This window comes from Caretta caretta, chromosome 11 (genome assembly GCF_965140235.1).
Source record: "Caretta caretta isolate rCarCar2 chromosome 11, rCarCar1.hap1, whole genome shotgun sequence".
Classification (NCBI taxonomy): domain Eukaryota; kingdom Metazoa; phylum Chordata; order Testudines; family Cheloniidae; genus Caretta; species Caretta caretta.
Window position 1 is genome coordinate 16,573,237 of NC_134216.1, and position 22,716 is coordinate 16,595,952.

Here is a 22,716-nt window from a genome sequence, read left to right on the forward strand (position 1 = left end):
ATTTGTATTATCATAGTTCATAGGAGCCCTACTTATGGATATGCCCCATTGTGCCAGAGGCTGAACAGACAAAACAAAAATATGGTCCCCGCCCCAAAGATCTCTCAATCTAAGCATAAGACAAGAGAGCACAGATGTATACAAACAGATAGGGAGTACAAGGAAACAATGTGGCAATATTGGTGAGCCAATAGTCTCTGCACTCCAACAGTCTAATCCTTGTCAAGTCCCCTTTCCCCCCATAGGAATCGCAGCAAAGGGGTTTTCAGGAGGGATTTGAAAGAGAACAATAAAGTGGCTCTACGGATGCTTATGGAGAGTTCCATGTATGAGGGGCAGCATGAGAGAAAGTGGGCAGTTGAGGGTAACATCATTGCCAGCTGTAGAGCTTGTCAGAGAGCTGGTGTTTAGCAATCCCTGAAGTTCATACCCCTTTAAGTCATCTCACATTGGGCATGCAAATTCAAAATTCATTTTTCCAATTTTGGCCCAGGCTCACAGGCCTGGGAACCACAGTAAGCTGATGAGACAAGAGGCTTTTCTGTGGAAGAAACTGCCAGGGATTCCCTGAGACAGGGAACAACCTGAATACAAACTGTGCATGGATGTTTGTATCCTCTACGAACAAACCGCCTGACTACTCCATGGACAGCTTGCGCAGGTCTCTTTGAGGAAAGGAAGGGCTTCAGATATGGACTAGGCTATATTTCTTCTGCTGCTGACCCCTTCTGCCAAGAGTAGTGTCCGCTCAAGTGAGGTTTAGAACACCACTGCCCAGGGACAGCCCACTGACAGAAATATGCCCAAAGTTTCTGAAAAAATAGTATCTTCCCAAGCGAGCTAGGAGCCTCCTAGGTGCCATGTCCCTGTTAACAATTAGCCTGCACAGCCCACTCCCTTCACCTTGCTTCATTTTATTGGATCATGAGTAATAAAAGCACCATGTTCAGCAAGCGTATTTAATAGCTCAGTACTGCTCTTTCACCACCCTCATCCACATCCAGGCAGGACTGAAACACAATGAATTTAGTTCCAAAACAATCACAGAAAACTATGACTTTTAAATACACATTTGACTTTGTAGGTTTCTAAACTGATATTGGGGGAAAACACAAGATAATATTATGTGAAAAAAGTCTTTTTCAGGCTAACAGGATCTCTGTAAACTTCCCTACACCATGAGTCCTACTATTTATGTTCACAATGCAAAGAAAATCCCCACTAGATGGTTGCAGAGATTATCAGATATTGGGACTTGGGGTAAATGGAAGAACCTCTGGGGAGTCAACAATACACTTTTTTTCTTGAATCAGAAACATATTTAGTATTTAATAAGGTGTTGGCTACTTTAAGTCAAGAGAATGAACTAATGAGATTTTTAGTGTGACTAAAATATATATTGATTTTATAAGCTTCAATAGGCACTACACAAGTTTTTATGCCCTGTTTTATGATTTGCAATAGCTGATCTCCTGTGTTAGTTTAAAGTCTATTTTGGTGGCTAACTCATAAAATGGTTCCTTAAACAACAAAAGAAAAAAAAGTTTAAAAGGCTGCCAAAGATTTAAGAAATCAATAATTTCCCAGCTTTATATGTAGATGGACTTCTACAAATTTTAATTTATGTACCCCTAGAACATACATATATTGCTGATTAACCTTCCAGTCTTATTAGATATAACCTAATTATAAGTATAACCCTAACAAGGGTGACCAGACGTAGTAATGACTCTGTAAGTGCACTATTTATCATTATAAAATATCTCAGAAACAATTTAGATCAATAGAATGGGGTTCCACAAAGTGCTGACTGAAATCCTCTAGAGCGTTGGCCTACTGCTTAATTCTCTGGTAATGTCATTCATTCCCATCCTTTGGGTTTTTTTATGCAGTCTTTAATCCTTTGTAGTGTGTAATCCTCTTTGATAACTGGCTGCTTAACAAAATGTTCCTGTGTTGTTGACTCCTAATGCAAGTATCCATGCTGCCCCATGAGGAGGTTTTCAAGCATCCATGTGCTCACAGGGTTCAATTAAACAACAGAGATTACCAAAATATATTTGAGAATATTAAAGCTAAGAACAGATGCCTTTATTGCACTTTGCAATAGAACAGGTGGTAACTGTACCTCTCAGTACACTGAATGAACCTCTTTCCTTAAATATTTAAAATTATTAAGAAATTGCTGTGACAGTTCATAATATAAACTAAACTTCCTATTATTGTAAGTCCTGTAATAAAAACACTCATGACCACCCCATCCCTGGAACACAATAAGTGATTGCAGTCATCCACTTCTGCTATTAGAGACACTGTTCCCTGAGGCTCCTGATAACTATTAAAGGCCTTCAGTACCCCACTGTCAGTACCACCTGATATGGCTCCCTTGCCACATATTTTTTCTCCTCCTTGCTTTCTTTCTAAACCTTATGTTCTTTCTGAAAACTTACTGTATTTTAGAACTCCAGTTTTCTAATTTAATTTGTATAACTGATGTGCTACAAGAACAAAAGCAAACCAATATCTCTAGTTAGGTACTCCCCATGGAACCAACCTGCTTTCCCGTAGCTATTTGCTTTCTTTTGTTAACATAGGCATACACTGAAGTTTTCTTTTATTGCCTTCCCACAAGCTCAAGGCCTGATTTTGAATTCACGTATTCTGGCGTTGATGTCGTTGTTACTTCTGCTCACATTGGATTGAAATCAGATTCAGGGCCTCTCTGTTTAGGTGCATAATAATTTTGTGGCTAATTATACATGGCACCAGTAAACCTTAGACTACTCTTGGATTGCCATCTTGATTACTGTTTTATTCAAAAGGAGCTGAATTCTGAGCAGGTTTGTGAGCAAACCTAAGGCTCAAACACAACAGAAACACCAGGACACTATGCAAAGGATTCTGCACATGTGCACACACAAAACACAGGAAGCCTTCTCCCTGCATTGCAGTATGGGGTTGGCATGACCAGTGGATTCATATACAGTTCAAATTCTAATGGTCAAACCCTATGTTGGAGGAAAATAACAGACCATAGTTGAGTGTTACTAATGCACGCACACACACACACATAGATTGTGCTCTGCAGTCATGGGGCTTGCGAGGTTAAACCACTTGAAGTAGAAATCAGGAATTCAGGAAAGAAATCACTCAGATAAGGAACACCTTGAAAGAACAACCCTTTAATGTTTATTTTAATTTTCTCTAATGCAAGTGTGGAACCATATAGGACTACAGCCTACTTTTGTTAACCTGCAACTGTCACTGCTTTTATATTTTAAATAAATGAGTCTTTAATGTGGTGAACTCTTTTATACCTTGAAGAGCAGTGTACTATCTTGGAATGCATCATCCCAATATATTTAACTTAGTTCAACTTTTCACACATACACACTATCCAAAAAAAAACAAACAAAAAACACCCTTCAATTGCATTGTACAAATATACATATGTTAAAAACAGCTCAATGCGAATCAGCAACAGTTGATGTTCTTGTACAAAGAAGAGAATCCAGTTTCCTGCTTAAAATTATTTTCTTTATGAGGCCCAGGCAAACACTGGAAAGCGCTATCCATTGTTTTGAACTGATAGAGAAACATACCCAAACATTTCAAGGTGTCTTCCTATTTTACAGATAAGCCAACATTGACACATACAAACTGCTGCTCCACTGCAACATATCTGATGATTCCTCGACTATTATCAAGCTCTATTTTAATTTTCATAGAAAATAGTCAGATAGACTTTTTGGTATATCTGTTCAGAAGGAGGGGCAGGCTGTAGTATTCTGATTCTTGACAGAAACTTTTAAGTTTCTGCAAAAAAAAAAAGCTCTCAATCAGTTTTTAATTTATGGCCTGAAAGTGGGAAAATCCTGATGTTTGAATAAGAAGAGTCTGCTCTGACAGGTTTATCTGAGGACTATGAACTTGTAGTCTATCATGAAAACAAGATCAACAGCATCCACATGTCATGGACTGGATAGCAGAGTTTGTTGGCAGACATGATAAAAATGAAAAACAGACGGGTGAAGACAGCACTGGTGTCATAAGGGAGAAGAGAAGAGAAGAGAAGGATGTAAGAGGAAAGGGGGAAATGTTAGCTTGGGGTGAGTAGAAGATAAACATCACCTACAACAACCTACATAGGCAGATAGAAGGTGACTTTATGAGTTACTTGAGCAGCAACACACTCACCAGGCCCCTTAAGACCTGCTGAATGGATTTTGATCATGGCGGATGTGAAGAGTGACTGCACCAGCTATACCATCCTCCTGTGCACACATTTGTGCAATTCCATTGTTCATTAGCCTTCAGAGGGGAAGTGGAAGGAACATCCATTTTTTGCCCTTTTTTCATTGCTTTCAAACAGCACTGCAGAGTAATAGCAAATATTATGTCAGGGAACAGGCAAAAAAAGAAATCTGTATCGCCACAGAAACTCCATTCATCTTACTTTCTATCCTAGTATATGAGAGACTTTGGCACCATAAAACATCAGATTGTCCCATTCTTTTTACATGTTTGTATTACAGGGGTTCCGAGAGGTCCAAACTGAGATCAGGGCCCCTCAGTGCTGGGTGCTGTACAGAAATATAGTAAGAGGCAGTATCAACCCCAGAGAGTTTACCATCTAATCAGACAAGTCAGAAAAAAGGGTGGGAGAAGTGAAGTAGCATTTCTCCCATTTTACAGAGAGGGAACTTAAGCACAGAGTGAATAAGTTACTTGTCCAAGGTCACACTGGAAGACTGTGGCAAGGTCAGGACAGAAACCAGAATGTCTGAACCCAAGCACAAGGACTTAATAAGACAACCACTCTTCCTCTCTTTTTCAAAGATAAGGAATTTCTTATATTTTAACCTTTATTAGTAGGAATTCTTTTGTTATAAAAATGGAGCAAAAAACAGAGGCAAACCATTGGAATTGATGGTTTAATTCTCTGCATAACAACTATTCCCGCTACCAACAAGACTAACATTGTCTGCCACCAGAAAAGCCTTAGAATCAAATCAAGTCACACACACTTGAGCTCAAGAAACAAATAATAAGGATACGCCAGCAAAGAAGCCGTCTCCTCCCATTTAATAGGGTAGATGTTTAAGTTCTCATTAACTGTTACAAAATATTGGAGAAGCCCCAAAAGCAGCAGAAGTATCTTCCAGTACCAATTTGCACTCCTTTAAGCATGAAAACATTGATTACCATAGGGACAATAAGAACCAAATAGAATGCTTATACTGAAAGAATTTTATAGCCTTGTCTAACCTTCCAGCATCTTCTCTCCTGCTGGTGATGGGCATGAGCACTGGAATTTGGCACTGGATCCAGATCTAAAGTCTCCTAAAGTCCAGAAGTTCTTCATCTTGGATTCAGGTTGGGATTCAAGTTTTTAAATGAAAGATCAGAGAAGACAGAGAATATTTTGTCTGAATCTGATTCTGTATCTCATTACTTTTCAGCATGGAAAAAAGAGAGAAAGTTTTTTCTTTTGATGATTAATTTTTATTATGAACAGACCCTGTCTATATTTTATGTTACATCTCTGAGATCAGGCAGGAAAGGCACAAAGCAGCCTTCCAGCTTGAATAAAAACATGGCCTAGTGACTCAAAAAAGTAACAGAAGAAATTTGGTTCCATCCATTACAGATCCTCCTCTTATGGGCCGTATGAGTTCTGGGTTTACAAGACATGTTACCACCTGTTCTGTGGCTGTTGCTATAAAGAGTCTAACAAAAGAACATCTCTAGAAGAACAATACTCAATCTATAATGAATGCCAAGTCAAAACCTTAGGGATACTACTGAACAACAAGGACTGCTCTATTTTCCTACATTTGCACTCAAAAGGATACAAATCTGCAAGTTGGTCAATTTTTAGTATCATATTCATCCAGACCTTTTTTCTGGATGAAATTTATAAATTGGCTTGCATGGGCAGCTTTTTGTCTTGAGCCATCTGAAAAACACTTCAGCTGCTTTTCTTAGGAGCCTTTCCTCAGCTTTAGACTTCATACTTTCCATTTGTATTAGTCTAATTATTATCTATATTGCAGCAGCACCTATCATGTGGCATGTTTTGCACAGACATAAAAGAAAAGAAAATGCAGTCCCTGTATACACACACAACAAGATAAGGATATACCTTACAACACTAACTAGGAAGGGAATCATAAGGAGTTGCCAACATCATCAATGAAAACATGTCCTTCCCAATCTGTCCCAGCCCCCTTCCTTTTTCATCTAAAAAATGCTAATTCCCTCCATTTGTAAAAGGTTCATAAAATACAATCAGAATACCAGAAAAGGTTTTAATTTATTGGCACACTTATAAAAGTGGAAGATAAATTACTCATCTTTTGTCCTGCCCGCCCCCACATAAAGTTTGTTTATTGGCTTATTTTTATTTTGGCAAAAAGCATCAACTTTAATTAATAGGGACTAGAGATGGCAGGGATATCCAGTGAGCTATATACTTGGAGGGGTTCTGGCTCAGATCCTCCAGGCTGGCATCAGGAGGAGGACAAAGCTGGCATTAATATACCTTTGTGGCTCCCCAGTTCTGGGGTGAGACACCTTATGTTACTGCTAATGACCACTCCAGCAACTGGGAATCCACCAGGCACAAGACTACACTGAATACTTTGTACATCTAATCCCTTACTTTAGAAAAGGAAAGATAGTGAGAAGACAGAAGTAGTGGGGAGAAGAGCATGAAGGGCAAGTCCTGTGACCAGCAGTAAAGGGACTATGAGAAACAGTCAGAAGAGTTTGGGGCAGAAAGCCAATGTTGGGGCAGAAAATAGTGTTCAAACTTCCAGTCGTGAAAAGCAGTCTGCTCATATCACTGGTTGTCCAGCTGTGAAGATTCAGGGGAGAGGGCTCTGATTGGACCTCTTTCCCTGTTGCTGCTGCTGCTTTCAGTCATTATTGGGGAAGATCCTGAGGCTGCCAAGGGTTGGCTCTTCCCCCAGAAAGGCCTTTGTTCTTTTCCTAGCCTAGTTTCTCTCACCCTTTTCAGGTTGGCAAACCCTTATTCAAAGTCAAAAATATTCACAACCCCCTTACATTTACTATAAACACAACAGTACGAAATGCATCAATGATAAACCTATATAATACAACTACTATTCCAAATAGTACATTTGACCTCACAAACTTTGAAGGGTTTGGCTGCCCTGAAGTTATTGTGGAGATTTTATTTTCTTGGCTTCAGAGTTGTAATAAAACTTTCAGTGTCTCGTGACCCCTTGATCGCCTTTCATGACTTCCCCAGGGGGTCATGACTAATGAGTGAGAAATACTGCCCTAGTCTATACATGTCTGGTCCAGTACCAATGGCAGCTGCTTCAGGGACCACCAGAATCTATCCCCAAGCCTGTATCTAGAAAAATTCTTTATGCTTCAACCTCAATTAATGCACATGATTCGGAAACAGTGAATCTGCAGCAATGTATATGGAAAAGAGCTGAATCAGTGGAGGCTGCTTAACTGAGTTTATAAACTGGTTGTTTCAGTATCAAAGATAAATTACCCCATACGAGCACATTCACTAAATGTACTTACTCTACTCTTTCCCCTCCTACTTATGTTCAAAAACCAGAATAGAAAAACATAAATCAAAGTCTTAGCACATACTTTTTTTCCCAACTCAAAAAGATGCCATAGCTCTGCCTTTCAAATCCACAATTCCGACTATACAAATAAGAATATGGCCAAGCAATCAGCACTGCAAAAGTAATTACAAATAGTAACTTACATTTATCCAGTGCCTTTCATGCCAAAGGATTCCAAAGCAATTTACAAACTGTATATATAGCCTGGCTGGTATGAGGGCAGCTGTGGTGAGGACTTGAGATGACCAGGACTATTAGACCTACTGATGTTTGTGTGTTCACTAGAACAGAGCTGGGCCTGTTTTAGAATAATGCATCTCAGTACGCTCCAGACCTTATAGGTGTTTGCAATCCAAAATTTTACAAGTGACAGATCATAAAAGTTTTGAAACATAACACTTAACTGGCTATTCCAAATTTTAAAGTATTCAAAAAGCATACTGGGATCTTCCAGCTTGAGCTCATCTCTAAACTAAATGAGTTTTAAAATATTACGAAGGGAAGGAAGTTGGGAGAGAGATACAGATGGAAAAATCTCAGACATCTTTGCTTCCTGGCAATAGTTTCTATCAGGTGTTCATTAGGTGCCACGAGTGACCCACTGTAGAGGACAATGGGATTAATTTGCTGTACTTATTTTTATTTTGTTTTTTTAAAATGTTGACCCCCCCCGCCCCACTCCAATCAATTAGGTGACTATTGAGATGCATACATAGTCCTTCTTGCTTTCTGAGCTGAGTGATTGTCTTGAAGTGGACCTCAACAACATTATCATTTACCTACTATCTGCTCGGCAACAAAAGACTGCCTGAAGGGGCTTGCTGCAGCCCTACTCCATCAGCAGCACCAGTCCCCATGGCTACAGTTTGATCTAGAGGGTCCTCCAAAATGAAAGTAAGAGGCCTCTTGGTTTCACAGGACCCTGGTGCTCGAGTTGAGAGTTCCAAAATTCTCCCCTGAAACCAGCACAGTAGGTCCCTAAGAAGAGTAAACAACAAGGAGTCCGGTGGCACCGTAAAGAACGCTTATGCCCAAATAAATCTGTTAATCTTTAAGGTGCCACCAGACTCCTTGTTGTTTTTGCGGATACAGACTAGTATGGCTATCCCCTGATACGTAAGAAGAGTAAATTATTATTTACATAAAGCTCTTCAAATACAATGGTGCTTCACAAACTTTAATAATAAAAATTAATCTCTACAACACCAAACACTGGTGTGACATAGTTCAATATTATCATCCTCATTTTAAACATGGGGAAACTGAATCAAAACTGTGTAGTGCCCCAGGACACTTTAATTGTTCAGCCTCAGAGTTAGGATTAGAGATCTGACTCCTGTCCTTATCCTGTGCTCAGACCTCTGTAACATCTTTCTCTCTACAAGAACTCACAAGCAGAGCTGCCAGTGAAATATGGGAGTTTGGTGAATGGAATTGGAGTAGAATTTGCAACACGTCTGCAACATGCCTAAGGCATCTGCAGTGCAGATCACAGAATTTGGCTCTTATGATCACTGGTCAACAGGCATTCTCTGGGCTCAGAAGGGAAGAAAAATTAACTACATCACTTCTTAAGTATAATAGAGTCATTTGGGAATTTGTTTCCATTTGAGCTGCCTTTATGAGACATTTCAATTACACTGCTGTATAGCAACTGCAGCATCAGCTAACAGGGAGCTGGAGTTGCTGTTATTTATGGAAGTGTCAAAAGAGAAGTGTTTGGGTTTTTTTTCTTCCCTCTTCACAGTTCCTGGTGTGTTGATGGGTGGCCCCAAAGGTACTTAGGTCTTTTCTGAATTATTCAACCCAGCTTAGTGCTGAGATGGAACAGGCTGTTTGTTACATTGCATCATTCTGAATTATTTTTGTTTATTGCTTTTTTTGTTGTTAGGAGGAGTGGACATCTCTTTTATGTAAAAATGAATGCAGGCCCTCAAAATCAGAAATAATTATTTATTCAAGTTCATGCCTTGCTTAACTGTCACCAAAGAAGTAAAGCAAAAAATTCTAAAGATATCGGAATGACTGACCTGACATTGAGATGTTTTGAGCTAAATTCTGAAGCTAAAAAGGAAAAATGATTTCATTTTTGCTAATCTTTGTATGGCCTCAATTTTGGGTCCAGCACGTGAATCAGCTGTGGCAAATCAGCATAGCTTAATTGAAACACTAGCCAATGGAGCTATGCCAATTTACACCAACTGAGAACCTGGCCCAGTATTCATTACTAGATGATTTGTCTGTCATTCATCCCCATTCCTGGCACATAATATATCATTATTTAATATGTCCCCATAATCATAGTATCAGAGCATCTTCAAAAATAATCTCCTGGTTCTGACTGACAGTGGTCCAGAGGCTCTTCTTCATCAGTTCCAGGACTCCATGGGGGCCCTCGGTAGCTCTGCGGTAGGGTCTAGTCCAGGTGATGTGGTGCTCCTGCAGCCTCTCTGCAGAAGCTATCAGCTCTGCCCACCCTGACTGAGCTGGGCCACCCCCTTTTGAGCTCTGCTTCCCCTTTTGAGCTCTGCTTTTGAGCATGCCCATCAAGTGCAGCTTTGTGGGGCCTTCTGGGCCCTGAGCTGCTCATTAATCCTTGATTCCCTGGTGTGGGACCTATGAACCCCATCACACACACATACACACACACACACACATATCGTCCTCAGGCTAAGACCTGGGAGTGGGTCTTTTTCTTGCCACTCTCCTCCATTCTAAGAGAAGAAATCAGCATTCTTGTGTGCCTTTCCCAGGCGGAGGAGTACCCGGAACTCGGAGGGTTAAAGGGAAAGGTACCATCTCATGATCCAGGCATTGGAGAATTTCCTGGAGTTTAGCCACCGGAGGGGGATGTGGTCTAGGATAAGTATGAAGGAGTACCCTAGGAGATAATTTCGAAGTGTCTCTATGGCACTTGTCAATGCCAGGGCCTCTTTCCTGATCATAGAATATTTCACCTCCCAAGGGAACAGCTTTCTACTTATTTATAGGATCAGATGTTCTTCTCCTTTGACCTTTTGGGATAGCACAGCTCTGATGCCAACTTCTGAAGTGTTCATTGCAGAATGAAGGACTTCATAAAAAGTCAGGGTGGAAGAGAACTGGCCCCTAGATTAGCGGGTGCTTCAGTGCTCTGAAGGCCCTATTGCAGGCCTCCATCCATTGCATCTTCTTGGGGCTTGTGCCTTTCACCAGGTCACCAGGGGGGCGATTATTGTGGCAAAGTCGGGAACGAATCCCCTGTGATAGTCGGCCAAACTTAGGAAGCGTCACACTTCCTTTTTGGTTGATGGTATCAGGCAATCTATCAAAGCCTGGACTTTGTCCACTAGGAGGTGCACCCAGCCCCACCCCACAGTGTTCCCAAGATACATCCCCTCTCTCTGTCCTGGGTTCATTTGGCCAGGTTCACTGTACGCCCTGCCTTCTCAAGGGCCCAAGTGACCATGGTGACATGCTGTAGGTGGTCTTCCCAGCTGCAGCTATAGATGACTAGGTCATCAATATAGGATCAGAAAAGAGGTACAAGAATGTGTGTGTATATAAAGTCTGCTGCAGTTTCCACGGTATACATCTGATGAAGTGAGCTGTAGCTCACGAAAGCTCATGCTCAAATAAATTGGTTAGTCTCTAAGGTGCTACAAGTACTCCTTTTCTTTTTAAGAATGACTCAAAGTCTCAAAAATATGCCATATAGTGAGAGACTAAAGAAGCTCAATCTATTTAGTTTATCCAAAAGAAGGTTAAGAGGCGACTTGATCGTGGTCTACAAGTATGTACACGAGGTGAATATCTTTGATAGTAGAAAGCTCTTTAATGTAGCAGAAAGCGCCTGTACGGCACTGAGGCATAGGCAGTCTGGCCTAGCGGTCACAGCTGGACAGGGGTCCACATGACAGGGACAGTAGTTGGTAAGCAAGGGTCACGACTCACTAGAGCTGGGTTTTATAAGCAAGAGTCAGGGTCAAAGTCAGGCTGGAGTCAGAGACCAGAGGTAGCACCAAGCTGGAATCAGGAGGCAAGAATCAGGATCAAGTGGGGATCCAAGGCCAGAGATCAGAAGATGAGGTGAGGTCTGGAGTCACAGCAGGCCCAAAGTTTGTATTGTTGCCCAAACAACTTTATGAGGTACCCTTAAGGGTTAAATAGGTTGGTCGGCCAATCTCTGGGTCCCTTGGGAAGTACTTCCTGCAGTGCTTAGTCTCCACACTGCTCCCTGCCTGGAGCTCTGCTAGGCCTCCTGGTGGCACTGTGGGAACTTCAGCCAGCTCAGGCTCTGCTGACCCCTGTTCTAGTCCTTGCATTTTTACAGAGGTATAACAAAGATCCAACAGTTGAAAGCTGAAGCTAGACAGATCCAGACTAGAATTAGGTCAGACTACATGATCATAATAGTCCCTTCTAGCCTTAAAATCTATGAAATGCCACAGAGATACAGCAAGAAAGATTGTCTACAGACTGCACAACTGAACATTTGGATTAGGATCTGGCAGATGCAAAGCAGCCCTGAAGCAGGTATAGCCAGTCATGGGAAGACCTCCCCAGTGTAGGAGGTATCCAGGGGAGAGACAGAATAGATGTAGTGGTGTCCAGTGTAGGGGCACAGCTAGAGGAAAATCGGTGCAACTGATGCTTTCCTGAACTTTGACAATCCGAAGTAACACTATTGGCCCCTTGGGGCTGTTGGCAGCTAGTGTAATCAAAAGCAGCCTAAGTTATGCTTTGGGACCAAACCAGTACACTATTTCCCGGGATAAGGGAAATACAGAAGTGCAAGCCACCTACGTATATACAGCTGTCTCTGTGCTGCATTTTGTACACCTTTCTGCCACAGTGGAGGATATGGACCACTCTCTTTGGTGGGGTATCAGAGCTTCTTTGCCCTGTTTCTGCACCTGAATGCCAAAACAGCAATGTGGAAAATTTCACTAGATGGGCAGATATGCCTTTTGTCAAGGATGGCCTTAAAATTTGCAGGATCCCAGATTGTTGGAAGATGAGAAGTCCAGCTAGTTGCCTCCTCACCTTGCTGTTGTAGGGTGAAAATCATGCAGTGAGCTACCTCTCCCTTCAAGCCCTGCAGCTGGAGGGAGGCATTTGCAGTGGACTGCAGCTTGCTGCCAGGCAAAGGTAGGAAGAACCTGGAGAGTTACTTTCCTCCTTCACCTACCCGTCCTTCCTGCCCCCACCCCACAACACACACTGTCAAGGTTCCTTCCCCACTCTGAACTCTAGGGTACAGATGTGGGGACCTACATGAAAAACCCCCTAAGCTTATTTTTACCAGCTTAGGTTAAAACTTCCCCAAGGTACAAACTATTTTACCTTTTGTCCCTGGACTTTATTGCTGCCACCACCAAGTGTCTAACAAATATAACAGGGAAAGAGCCCACTTGGAAACATCTTTCCCCCTAAAATCCCCCCAGGCCCTATACCCCCTTTCCTGGGGAAGGCTTGATAAAAATCCTCACCAATTTGCATAGGTGAACACAGACCCAAACCCTTGGATCTTAAGAACACTGAAAAAGCAATCAGGTTCTTAAAAGAAGAATTTTAATTAAAGAAAAAGTACAAGAATCACCTCTGTAAAATCAGGATGGTAAATACCTTACAGGGTAATCAGATTCAAAACATAGAGAATCCCTCTAGGCAAAACCTTAAGTTACAAAAAGACACAAAACCAGGAATATACATTCCATTCAGCACAACTTATTTTGTCAGCCATTTAACAAAACAGAATCTAACGCATATCTAACTAGATTGCTTATTAACTCTTTACAGGCGTTCTGACCTGCATTCCTGCGCTGGTCCCGGCAAAAGCAACACACAGACAGAGAGAACCCTTTGTTTCCCCGGCCCCCAGCTTTGAAAGTACCTTGTCTCCTCATTGGTCATTTTGGTCAGGTGCCAGTGAGGTTATCTTAGCTTCTTAACCCTTTACAGGTGAAAGGGTTTTTTCTCTGGCCAGGAGGGATTTAAAGGTGTTTACCCTTCCCTTTATATTTATCACAGACACACACACACTTGTTCTGCTGTCAAAGGGAGTGTCTGGCAGTCAATTGACTGCTCCCAGTCACACTGGCAAAAGGAATATTGGCAGCAAGCGGCCTACCCCTCTTCTTGTGGGAGCTGCAAAGGGAAACATCAGGCTGGCCTATGAGTTTCCAAATTAACAGGAGACGTGAAAAGTCAGGGGCCTACACAGTCATTTGTGTTGCTTCTGCTTAAGGCCAACTCTACTTCTGTGTTAGATTTACTAAAAATATTCCCTGTGCTAATCTGTTAATTTTGCCACATGTGGGCAACCAGCAGACAAGCAATTGCATATTTTTTTCTATTCACGCAAAAATATCACATAGTTCCACCAAATTATGCATGCTTTTATTCATACTATTTTCACTCCTACTGCAAATTTTCAAGAACTGAAGGTGTGAACTTTCCTTCTCTCAAATCCTATCAAGATGCCAATCAGTTTGGAGGAGTTAGGTGTACAAATACTCAGAGGAAATATATGGGCTTGATTCAATCCTACCCAACCATAACTTCAGAGGGCCTGACTCGAAGCTTGGTTACATTATTGAGAGTCCGGAGTAGGCCCATTGATGGCAACTAAATCACATTAGTGTCAAATTCATGCAAGAACAGAATCTGGGCATGGGTTTCATTGACCATAATCCTAGGGCAGCTGGCTTTGAAACAATCTATAAGGCTGTGAAATAATTAACTGCCACACTAAGCAAAGTTGCTAAACTAACAAACTAAACAATTGCTTATGCAAGAAAATTAGCCTAAATTAATATATTAGTCCCAAATATGAGAACTGTTGGATACAACAACTTTGACACCTCTGCAGGGTTGGTTTGTTTTTTAAATGGGCCATTCAGAATTGCACCACTTGGTAAACAGCTCTCCTGTTTATTGTAAACTGCTTCCCCAAAGTAATACTCTTTCATTCCCTGTTAAGTTAGTTTCCAGCTTTACACAATTAATTAGGAAAGTGTTCTAAGACCTACATTTTAAACCACTTAGTTAATAAGGAATGAATGTTTAATGGTTATTCCTCTCAGACTATTTAATTTAATGAGAGAATTTGCAGGAAAAGGAAGCAAGGAAAATTGATTTAGTATGTAACAACCTGCAACAGAAAAAAGAAATGTCTGGGAAATAGTATATGTATCTATTTATTATTTAAATGTATAAAGCATCCAGAGCCAGAAGTCAGGGTGCTGTCATAATTATTATAAAATATACAACTCATTAGATCAAAGAGACATCCCCACCTACTGAAACAAAAGGCTGCTCTTCCATCCCATCCTGAAACACTAGTAACACTCCATTCTCATACTGTCTCTCAGAAAAAAGCCTGAGAAAACAGCACAGATGAGCCTTGTAATCTGTCCTAAATCCAGGCTCTCACGGACCAAGAAAGGAAATGAATTTCGAAGGAGTTCAGGACCCCCTGCAGAGTGTACTCTGCCACCAACTCCCACTAGTTCAAACCAGTGAGCTGTTACTTTGAGTGCTGAACACAACTATCGTGTTTTCACACAAAGAAAGAGGCAAAGTTTAAAGTGGTCAACTCCCAAACTACATAGGGCTCATATCATTTATGCAGGATATGTTAAGATTTCCGACTAGGGAAAACTGGCATTACCCCCTCACCCTAGCACAAAATCAAATAATAGAGAAATCAAATAAGCATTTAACACTGATTTATTTAAATTAAATCTTTCTATTGTTTAAAAAAAAATAGCAGCATGCAGTAGCAGCAGCTCACAATTTTATATTGTAGGGGCTGTCATCCTGTTATCACCCCATAAGTAAAATGTCCTTTGCAGTAGAACGAGGGGAGAGAATATGTCCTTTTAAATATTTGTAAAATATATTAGTTTAGTTTCATTGCCTGAAAGACCTGCCACACACAAGCAAAAACAAGGGTCAAGACGGTCAGGTTTCCTTGGTAGTGAAGGTTAAAATAATATTAATAAATAATAATACCATTAATGCAGTAGTGCCTGGTGACCCTAGACAATATCAGAGCCTCTATTATACCATAAAAACAACAAGAAATCTGGTGGCACCTTAAAGACTAACAGATTTATTTGGGCATAAGCTTTCGTAAAAAAACCATTTCTTCAGATGCAATTTAGCTATACATTATAACCAACATGTGTTTATAAAAGAAGCTAAATAGCAAACATTCCTCACCATTTTATATTAGTTAATTTTTCCATTACACGAATATACCTCACTTGGCCAAACTAGCTACCCAAAGTAAAGATAGTAGAATCCCACTGGAACAAACCATGAAAGAAATTTTTGTTGTTGGGCATTTGTTAGCTCACTCGGGTATTTAAATTAATAGAGGGAAACTCAAAAATCAACATGTCTAATCAGAAATGCCCCAAAAATATGGACTGGAGGATAGTAACACCTACTGGAATGCACCTCCAACCTAAGTTAGTTTGAATGCTTTTAACATTGACTTAGAAAAATATATCCTCAAATATATAGGTACAGATACAGAATATAGTTAAAGTTTATGAAAATCAATTTGCTTGTTATAAAGACCAAGGGCTAAAACTTTGTTTAAAGAGGGAAGGAAAGAGAAAAGAACATGGGAAGTCTTTTACCATCTCCTCCCCAAGTAACAGAGGACCAATCCCTCCACAGACCTCAAGATAGTAGTAGGAAGGACCAGCTAAAAGTTGGACAAAAGAGTGGCATATTTGCTGTTTAAGATTGTATTCGGCATCTCAAACCAGCTAGTAAGCGTACTGCAGTTAAAGGAACAAAAGGGACTCCACACCATGTTCTCCTGGCCTGCCATGAGGAATCTTGCCCATGCCAGACAGAGTCCTTGTGCAAAGAACACACAGTGAGCAATGCATCTCCTGACACATGCTGTACCAGCCAGGGCAAGATTTAGCCCCTATCATATTAAAAGTAATTCAGACTTTAAAATATACATAATCACTTGTGACTAATTACTCATAATTACAAAATGTTGCAGCATATGCAATTACTTCTTTAGCTTAGGTTTAAATTAATGAAAGTCATACTCCTTCCATTTAAAATCTCATTTTCCATATGTGCAAAACTTTCAATCAGCTTTGAAATTCCAAACAGAAGGGTCTAATTCAACCCTACTGTAAATCCATTTAAGATAACAAAGTTATGTCAAACACAAATCTGGACCATTGTGTCTAAGTCCTCACAAAGAAGCAAGAAAGCAATGGCACAACCTTGCATGTGTAAAATATTCAGTGGATATCACTTGTTTCTGAGAAAGCTTGATTGTTTTTACAGACTGGGAAGGGATTCTGCAACCATGCCAAAAATAAAAAGGTATGACAGTTATTCCCTTTTCTCATCCATGCAATTTTATGCAACTAAACTGTCCCACGCAAACAACAGAAATATTGACCAAACAGTGTTCACAATTATTTTCCATTCTCCAAAATAACTTCAAAACCTAAGTATAATATTCTTTATCACAGAGAAATTTGACAGTTTCTTGGGAATATAGTTCTGGTGTGACTTTTGTAAAAGGTCTGCTCAGTGCAACAGAAATAAGTCCATCACAGGACTGCAGACAAGGAACTTGCTGCTTTATTTAGCTGCATCACAACAGAGTAGAGGAAAAACTCCCACTCACTAAAATAGGAAGCATGTCTCAATCCCATAATACTCTGGGTAGCACATTAGTGTTCTACTATGCTGACCAACAAAACCCTCTCATGATAATCTATATGTTAAATTATTTCCACAAATAGAGCTCCACCATTGTTGTGTGTTTGCTCCTGCGCCATTACTGAGGCAGTTCCTGTTTGCTCCAGGACATTTTGCAAAACAACACACCATGATTCAGCCATCTGTATATATAGGACTAGATCATGTCTTTTTGGAGCTGCTTATAATGAGAGGTGATGAGGAGGAGCCTCATTGCCTGCAAAGAGAACATAAGGAAACAAAGGCAGAGAATCCACTGCAATATCCCTTTATGGGGTGCAGCTTACTACATCCTGGACAGCTTGGCTAGCTAGTGCATGGGGAGGACAAAGCCATGACCCAGCCATATCTCTATCACCTTTGGGTGGCAGTTCCCCCAAGTGAGGAGAGAGAGAGCTGGTCTAATGCTTCCCTGAGTGCAAGGACTCCAGCCCTGCCTTGCTCTTGGTCCATGTTTTCAAGGGTCTGAAGAACACTATGCACTCACTGGGGGCGGACAGAATCTGATTCTTAATAACATGGAAGCTCTTTATTCCCAAGCCCTGCTAGCCCTGTATCTGGAAACTAGAGCTTGATATGATCTGTAATAACATATTTTTATCTTTTCCAGTTGTCTGGTCATCCTCCTTTCATGTGCATGTCCCCCAGCTGCCTTATTCCCTTCTACCCCTGGCCATTCCTTTCCCACTGCATGTTTCTTTTGTAAATCGCTTTTTTATCGATGAATATCTGTGCCCCATATTACAAATGCAGCTCTTAAAACATGGGTCAAGTAGTTTTTCAAACGTATTTTAGGTTATCCTAGAGACCATGAACACCTTAAGAGCTCAGGCTTACTGCACAATGGGTTTCCTTTTTCTTTCAGGTTCAGGGCACATTTGAGCAAATAAAAGATGGAACTCCCTGGTAAGTAGTTGCCTAAGGATGCATCACTAGCATTGATTTTCTGAGTGACAAATGGGGACTGGTTAACAAACCAGATATCTGAGTCAAGTGAGTGGTGGACTAGAGAATATTGACTCTCTCATACATGTCAAAGTTGCCTTTATATACTGGGCCAGATTCACTGCAGGGGATGTATCAGCTTCTCTGAGACAGATCCCTACAGATGTGCTCCACACACACACACCTCCAGCAATGGAAAAGCCAAAGGAAGGTTTGTTCCTTTGTTGGACGAGAACAAGCACTTTCAGCAAGCATACCTATTTGCACAAATGTCAAATTCAGTTTCTCCCACACATCTTTGAAATTCAGTTTCCACCAGAATTCATGCCAGTAAAACCTAAGTGCTCTGAATGCTTGTAAAGTAAACCAAAATAAAGATGTGGGAAATGTAAATAACTGAAGTGAAATATGAACAAATATTTGAGAGAGACGAGGTGGGTGAAATAATATCTTTTATTGGACCGACTTCTATAGGTGAGAAACAAACTTTCGAGCCACACAGAGCTTTCCCAGACCTGAAGAAGAGCTCTATGTGGCTCAAAAGTTTGTCTCTCTCACCAGTAGAAGTTGGTCCAATAAAAGATATAACCTCATCCACCTTGTTTCTCTAATAGCCTGGGACCAACATAGTTAAAAGTACTTTGCATAAAATATTTGTGGACAGTTTTTTTTCATTATTCTTCCAGCAATCTCTTTCATTCACAAAGATCCCAAAGATCTTTACAAGTATTATGTCGTGTCACCTGCTGCTGAAAAGCAGCTATCCCTGGGGTGAAATATGACAACTGTTTGGCCGACATTTCATAATGAATCCATTAAATCCTGATCCAAGTGTGAGAACATTGTGTCTTTATGAAAAAGCACGACAATGAATATTTTTGATCTCTATTCACTTAATTACATTAGGATCTTTAACTTGTATAAAATATGAATTATGATGAATCTCCTGAGCAACAAAATTGCTACTTTTCCTCCCACCACTACCAGTGTGATGGTCAGCGGAAGGGGGAGTGCAGACCCTGTCCTTTCTCCTGTCTAATAAGCAGGAAACAGAAAGCTCTCTGGGGATCCAACAGAAGAAACCAGCTTTAGTGCTGGTTATCAACAGAGAGCCCACCATGGAAGAAGGTTGATGCTGGCAGGAGCTGTATCACCTATTGAATACAGGGCTGCACAGAGCCAGGGAGGAAGTAACAGAGACTGAGGGCAGAGAGTCCTCAATTCAGACAGCTGACTAGAGAGGACTCAATGGGGACTTCTCAGGAGCAAACAGGCAGCAGCCTGCCAAGGCTGTTAAAAAGGGCAGTAACTTAAGTTATGGCAGCCAACGTGCCCCAGACACTGTGAATCAACATCAGGATGGGTTCAAAGCAATATGAATGTGTGTTAGCCCCAAGGGAATGGGCCTCTGTGCTCCTAAAGGGGCGTGGGGTGGAGCTTCTAACTTAACTCTCATGCACAGATGGAGCCATCTGCTAGCAAAAGACATTGGACAGCCACACATCTGGGGGCACTCAATGATACAACTAACTGGATCTGAATCCTGGGCAGTGGGACGTTCAGGATAAAAGCGAAGGAAGGAGGGGACAAGAAAGAGGACTGTGATCCCCTCTAATGTACTGCCCCCTAGAGACCAGGTTAGGAGGTACAACAAAAGGTAATCACTAATAAAGTTGCTGACTAAGCTGCTGTGCCTAAGATATTTACAGGTTTCAGAGTAACAGCCGTGTTAGTCTGTTTTCGCAAAAAGAAGAGGAGTACTTGTGGCACCTTAGAGACTAACCAATTTATTTGAGCATAAGCTTTCGTGAGCTACAGCTCACTTGATGAAGTGAGCTCTGGCTCACGAAAGCTTATGCTCAAATAAATTGGTTAGTCTCTAAGGTGCCACAAGTACTCCTCTTCTTTTTAAGATATTTACAAATTTTCTGTCAACTCCAGCTAATCTGCCAATAATCATTAGAACATGTGTGAGAACGTTCAACCCCCTCCCTCATCCTGCAGAAAACTTTGAAGTTTTTGCAAACATCAAAAACCAAAATAATCTGGATAAAAAATGTTTTGATTTGGAAATCTTGCTGCAATGCCTCATAGGAGTTGTCATCCAAGTACCACATACTGCCATTCTCCTCTATGGGATGGGCTCCCTCATCAGACTACATTTTTCACAATGCCCCATGACTGAGCCACCACAGTGCATCTTGGGAGTTCCACAGCTGTGATGCATCAGGGGAGATGTAGTGTACCCATGTAGCCTGGCCCCTAGAGGAGAATGGGAGGATGAGACAGTGAGGTTTTTTTTATGATAACTTGACAGTTTCTGCAGAAAGCAGGCACTTTTCAAGATGAGTTTCATTTAGTCAAAACCCAATTTTCCATCAAAAACAGTTCCAAAAGAAAAACTTTGACCAGCCATAATAATTCTTTTTCTGTCAGTGCTCATTGGAAACTCTATAGGGCCTAGAAGGTGAAACACCGTCAACGCTTGCCTCCAAGTCTTGGCACATGAGTTGGTGTGCTTCCAAGTATCTGAAAAAGTTTGTGTACTACAGTGCTCCAGCAATTTCATTGGGTTGGGTCAGTTACATATTACAAAACATAATCAACATGTAAGTATGGTAAATATCAGGTTCAAATATTATAAGAACTAAAGTAATAAAAAAATACAAGTATTATATTTAAATCTTATTTATGGTACCTCAACAAGCCTTTTCTGTAAAATGATTTCTGTCTGTATTCTTAACTATTCCTACATCCAGTCAGAAAGATTTCCAGTTAGTTTAGATAGGAGTCTTCTAGAACTTCATCCACAGATGAAAGCTAGGTAACTAATTTGTTCAACTTTTTTATGCCACATGTTACCTCTTTGCAGTCAAACAAATAACTCTCATGTGCAGACAAATTTCATAGTAGAACTACATAGTGAATAGTCTATTAATCTTACATTTGATTTCTTTCCTAAGAAATGTTTACAATTTTTGTGCCTACAAAGATGGCTAAATTCTTTGTAATTGGCATGTAAACACCCAGAATAATATGCAGCGCATTAAATCATTGTTTATGACTCTACACACAACTAACTAACAGCATTGCAATTAAGTTCTGTCAGAATTCCACATTTCAAAAAGCCAAAAATGTAGTGTTTATAAAGTTACCAGTAGAGATGGGCCTTTTATCATTCTGTTTCCCTCTTGGAGAGCTACAGCCTAAGAAAATTATCACAAGCACTTGGTCTGTGCAGAGCCTTTGAAATATTCAGTGATGAGTTACCTCATCACAGTACCAGTGGGAATGTGTCTATTCTAACTTTAGACCTTATTAAGCAAGAAAATAGCAACACTCATTACATTATCTGAAAATACCACACACACACTCCATGGAAACAACTGTGATTAGCTCTATAACATACTGGTTAATGTTATAGTTTTATTTCTAGACCAACATGTAAAGATATTTTCACCATTGGAAAATCAAGGGTTTGGTAACAGTGCCATGTATGAAATTCCAATTCAGAAACCAAAATATCCCACTATTCATACACTCAAAGTTAAGCAGTATTCAAGTCTGGTGTCACACCCATGTCTATTTCATACCCACCCAAAAAAGCAATAGTCTTTCATACACCTTATTTTCCAAGTTACAGTCTGAAATGTTTCCATATACTGATACATAAAAGTATTGCTAATTAATTAGCACAGATAATCTTAGATAATCATCTTAATTCTATGCCTCCCTCTGCCATTCACTCATTACATGAACTAATTCCTTAACTGTTCTGTTTCAGCTTTCCTATCTGCAAAATAATATAAAATAAAATAATAAATTGCCTGCTTCATGGAGGTGATGAAAGATTTAGTTAGTCAGTCAGTTTGTGAATTACTTGGAGCTCCTTGGAGGAAACACAGTATTTAAAGGTAAGCCCACGTTACGCTCCAAGTCACTGTAGAGACACGGAAAGTACATTCCCTTGAGGAATGCACTAAATATCCTGAATCCCACAATTGGAATCTAATTACACTGATTCCCAAGTAACAATGTACATTGGTGGTGTGCAGAGCACAATCTGATCATGTTCTGCATGCACTCCTCAAGTAAAGCACCTCAAAACAAGGAGGAATAAAGGCTGGTGCAACTGGACGTGTCAGCCATCAGCAAGAGACAAACATATAAAATAGAAGGGATGAAGCAACAAGGAAGCACGTACAGGGGAAGAAGAGGAGGAGAAGGGGACCAGAGTGGAGGGAGTACATGCAGATGGGAGAGTGAAATTAAACAAAGAATGAAGTAAATAATGATTAATAGAGCTAGTCAGAAAAAAATTGAGATATTTTACCCACAGAAAATTTTGACTTTTCAGCCAAAAACAAAAAATGTTGGATTTGGAAATGCAGCCACAGTGCCTCATGGAAGTTACAGTTTGGGT